Below are 4,662 nucleotides of genomic sequence, written 5' to 3'. Positions count from 1 at the left end.
CCTCACGTGTCCCGGGGAAGCCAATGAGAGACTGGGACAGGGCACCGCAAAGACGCGTTTGAGTCTTATCCGGCGAGTGCCGCAGGCAGGAGTAGCGGAGACCCGAGTTCTCTGGACATAATGACACGTCTGCCCAGGTCTTTATTTCGCAGAGGGCCGGCCTGTCATTTCTTCGATCACTGAGTTGGCACAGACGCACCGAAGAACCTACTCTTTAAGGGTCCCGCCACGCTTCGACCACAGAGCTTGCATCTGCCGGAGGAGCGCCCGCCTCCTCGATTTTGTGATTGGTCAGTGAGCCCCGTCTGCTGTCGTCTTCCTGTGACTGGTTGGCTAATAGATGGCACAGAGAGCCAATCAGTATGGGCGAAGCCGCAGGGTCTCTGGGAATTGTAGTCCTGAGGAGGCGGCCTCACTTCCGGGAGGGAGGGACGTGGGACGGCTACGCGGCGGCACAGTGGTCTCAACCCGGGCTTTGCCTTCTGCACTATAGCTTCCGGCCCGAAGGCCCTGGGGCCGCCCCACTTCTCTGCAGGCTGAATGAAGGCTGAACTGCCGGGGCCCTCGGGCTGTGCAGAAGGGGAAACCGAGGCCTCGCCGCCCACGCGCTCGGGGTAGGGTTCCATCTATACGTCTCCTGAGCAGGGGCTCTATGCCCAGTCCTCTGCAAACCGCGGGCTTGGGCCCAACTCCACTGCGTTGGGCTACTCAGGGCCAGGAGTCTGTTCACACCTGTCCAGGCTGGAGGGCGCTCAGGCCCTGCGGGCCCCTGTACCCGTCACCCTCCCCACCGCCGAGCTCCCGCCCGCAGCAAAGTGCCCAGCCCGGGACCCATTTTGATTCCTTAAAATTGGTCTAAACCCCTCCTTTGCTTTGGCTCGCGGGGGACGGGTCACCTAGTCTGGGTCAGTGGGGAGAAAAGGCGGTCTGTTAAGGCCTGGACTCTGGGGAAGATGTTCCCTCCTGTTTAAAAAGGGACTGTTTGGGTGGGCACTTGCGTTCCTCCCTGGGGTTGTTGCCAGTGTAAGCTTCCTGGAGCTGCTGCAGCCCTGCTGTCACTGTGAGGGTGGCTGGTGGGAACTCTAGTGGAAAACAGGGAAGCACCCAGGCCCAGACAACAGGAGCTTCTGAACCACCGAACAGCCAGCTGCCTCCCCGTCTCCAGAATTCTTATGTCTCTCGAGCTGCTGTGAGTTTACCGTTGCGCTACAGTTGAAGGCTCCGTTATTACAAAGCCCTGTTCTTAACCTGGTGAGATGTGTGAAGAAGCCCTGCTCACCTGGGCTACTCGCTACATGATGTTCGGCAAATTAAGTAGCTAATCTACCTTAGTATTTTCCTTAATAGAAGCTAATGACTCGGTATCGTGAGGCTTAAATGATGCGTTTACATATAAAATACTTTGAGCAATGCCTGACACAAACTCAGTATTCAAACAGTGGTTTCTTACGACTAGTAGTACTCCTAGGACTAATACTCCCACAACAGTTCACGTTGCTGGATCAGAAACCCTTGGGGGTCTTCAAGTTATGAGATGAATAAGGTCTGGGCGTGTAATTGTCAACCAATACTAAACTGACGCCAATTCACCAACAGGAATCCCTGATTTGGGGGGCTATGAAGAAGGAAATTATTCATTCCAACAGCTCAAAGACCTCTCCAGAAGTTGGGAAATGCTTTCCCCAAGCCACAGGGGAGCTGATGTAGAGAGAAGTCCCCACCACTGGTCCATGATTGGTCTGTTATGAAAATGAGGACTCCAATTTCTCACAATTTGGTAAAAAAAAACTATTCTTATTGGTCAGTGAATATGATGGAGCTAAGCTGCTCAGCTCTGATTGGATGGGGAAATCTCAGTCCTGTTGGTTGCGATGCAGTTCCAGGAATTCCTTTAGAAGGGCTGGCTCAAGAGGGCAGGAACATAGTGCAGGCAGGAGCTTAGTACAGGCTTCTCCCTGAAGTGCAATTTGAGTGAGAGGGCCCTGTTGAGAAAGGCTGCTAGGATCTGCTTTTCAATTGGAACCCAGTTAGCCACCAGGAGCCCTTCTTAGTAGGTGTCAGGTTTCTCAGGGTCCACATAACGTACAGCAGGGTGATTATAGTTAATACTGTGTTGTGTGCATGAAAGTTGCTAAGTAGATTTTTTAAGTGCTCACTGTGCGTGCGCACAAATGTAACTCTGAGGGGGTAGCATACGTGTAACTATGATACACGTCCAGCAGCGTCTGGGAAAACACCAATATTTCTGCTGCAAAAATGTGTGAATGTCCACAAATAGTCACCCTAAGTGAGATATAAAGGCTATAACTGCTCATATTCGTTCAAATGAGTTTGCTCCAAACTTAGGGATAACCTAAGTTTTAAAATTTTTGTATTTCAGGATTAAAAATCGGATACTATTGTGCACTGTACTGTTGCCTCTGCTGGAGATAGCTGCTGGGTAATGGGGCTGGAGGGGGCGAAGCTTAGCCCCTGACCTGGTAACAGACACTCTCCTCGATAAACTACACAGGCTCCCCTGAATTCTCTTCTCAAGTAGGCCCTGGCTCGGGGCTCCCATGCTCATCTCTGCACTGGCCCGTTTTAGCAAGAATCCTGCTAAGTCAGCTTAGCTAGAACCCCCCCAGCCTCGCTATCTGCTGGGCTTCCTCCCCCTCCAGCATCCCCCAGGAGATGTCTCATCACCCCGGCCTGCCTTCAGCAAGAGTCCTATTAGGTCAATTAGCCAGAATCCCCCCTTACCTCTGATGTTGGCTCTTAGTGATTTTCCACCGCTGCCCCCCACCCCACCTCACCATGCTCCACTTGTCCTGGTGTTCAGAGTTGAGCCCAACCTCTCCCCCTACTCCAAAACCCATTGCAGGGTCTCTACTTTTGTGATAGTCCCTGAATAAAGTCAGCCTTACCATTTTTTAACAAGTATCCTGAATACTTATTTCTTTAACATTGCATACAGCAATTGGTGTATTTAGAAGGATGCAGTATAGCTTAGCATGCTGTTTACCGAACATCAGTCATTTGGGTACCACCCACAACGTGTACACTAAACCTCTCCTACTATTTACCCAGTATATTTATTTAAATTCTTACTACCTAAAACTTAAAACCTTTAAAATTAATGTAAAACATCTATGAAATGAGAGTTTAAAGTGCTCGTTATTTTAATATTGTGTTTCCCCGAAAATAAGCCCTAGCGTGATTTTTCAGGATGACAGCCCCTGAACATAAAGCCGTAATGCGTCTTTTGGAGTAAAACTTAATGTAAGACCCGGTCTTATTTTTGGGGAAACATGATTTATTAAAATAAATACATTAACTATTAGAAGAAAACATAGGGAAAGCTTCATGACATTGGATTCCAGCATAAGATACCAAAAACACAGTCAACAAAAGAAAAGATAGATAAATTGGACTATTTGAAAATTAAAGACTTTTGTGCATCACAGGACACTATCAACACAGTGGAAAGGCAGCACACGAAATGTAGTAAATATTTGCAAATAATATATCTATCTGATAAGGTATTAATATCCAGGATACATAAAGACCACCCACAATTCAAAAACATAAACAACATGGGTGAAAAATACACAAAAGACTGGAATAGACATTTCACCAAAGGTGATACACAAATAATCAATAAGCACATGAAAAGATGCTCAATGTCACTAATCATTAGGGAAATACAAATCAAAACTGCATACCCATTATAAAAAACACACAAAAGTGTTGGTGAGAATGTGGAGAAATTGGAACCCTTGCACATTGCTGGTGAGAATGTAAAATGGTGCGGCCACTTAGAAACGCATTTCCTCAAAATATTAAAATTACCTTGATTCCACAATTCCGCTTCTGAGTATGTACACAAAATAACTAAGCAGAGATTCGAACACCCGCTTTATAGCAGCCTCATTCGCAGTAGCCAAAAGGTGGAAGCAACCCAAATGTCCGTCGACGGACCCAGTGCTCCGGGCACACATCACTAGGTGGTACCTCTCACTTCCAATTGGTGTCTGTAGCCTGCTCCAGAATGCTGGTGCCCGGACGGAGCCGGGCCTGCAGTTGGCACTCAGGACATAACTGCCCACGGATGGCAGAGACTTGACTAGCCAATTTTGCACCTGGATTTCATTTGATCCTCACAGCAATGCTGCCGGTTACGTTCGTGTTCAGGTCGAGAAGCAGGCTCAGAGATGCTACCTGTCATGCCCAGGGCTGCCAAAGGATGAAGTGGCACACCTGGATTCAGAACAGTGTCCCTTTCTACCCTCTGCTGCCCAACAGCCCTGGGCTCCTGTGAGCGCTTCTTATTAAGCTGCAGTCTTCATGCAAATGGCGAGTTTGATAAAATAAGCAAACAAACACAAGCTCTAGCACCACCATTTCTAAGGGCCTTAATTTGACAGGACAAGTGCAGGGCCCCCCAAGGGCCTTAATTTTAAGGGGCAAGTTTGGAGGGAGCAGGGCCTGGAGCGGCTTACATGGGCACCAGTGGTCTTTATTCTGAACACCCACCTTTGCATTTGGAATGACAAGGGCTTTGTCCTCCTAAGAATCTGTGTTCCCAGCATCCAGCAGACGCGGGGCCCAGAGAGGGCAAGGCTAGTGAATGGATGAGTTTAGCCGTTAGCTGTGTGGCTTCTGCTCCAGCCATGGCACCTT

General features: G+C 48.6%; 1 long non-coding RNA gene across 4 annotated transcripts; it reads left to right on the top strand.

The window, feature by feature from the left end:
• Window positions 1–151: 151 nt before the first annotated feature.
• Window positions 152–2,920, top strand: LOC141572872 (uncharacterized). 4 transcript variants are annotated; one of them, XR_016018848.1, is made up of 4 exons: window positions 152–290; window positions 494–614; window positions 1,597–1,777; window positions 2,381–2,920. It is a non-coding gene; the product is annotated as an uncharacterized LOC141572872 (long non-coding RNA). The 4 variants fall into 4 exon arrangements; XR_012498350.2 differs by lacking the exon at window positions 152–290 and having other exon boundaries at window positions 301–1,189; XR_012498349.2 differs by lacking the exon at window positions 152–290 and having other exon boundaries at window positions 301–1,251.
• Window positions 2,921–4,662: the final 1,742 nt, after the last annotated feature.

Source organism: Rhinolophus sinicus, chromosome 15 (genome assembly GCF_057876585.1).
Source record: "Rhinolophus sinicus isolate RSI-liver-muscle chromosome 15, RSI-T2T, whole genome shotgun sequence".
Taxonomy (NCBI): domain Eukaryota; kingdom Metazoa; phylum Chordata; class Mammalia; order Chiroptera; family Rhinolophidae; genus Rhinolophus; species Rhinolophus sinicus.
The sequence above is the reverse complement of the archived record's forward strand: the minus strand, read 5'-3'. Positions and strand labels throughout refer to the sequence as shown.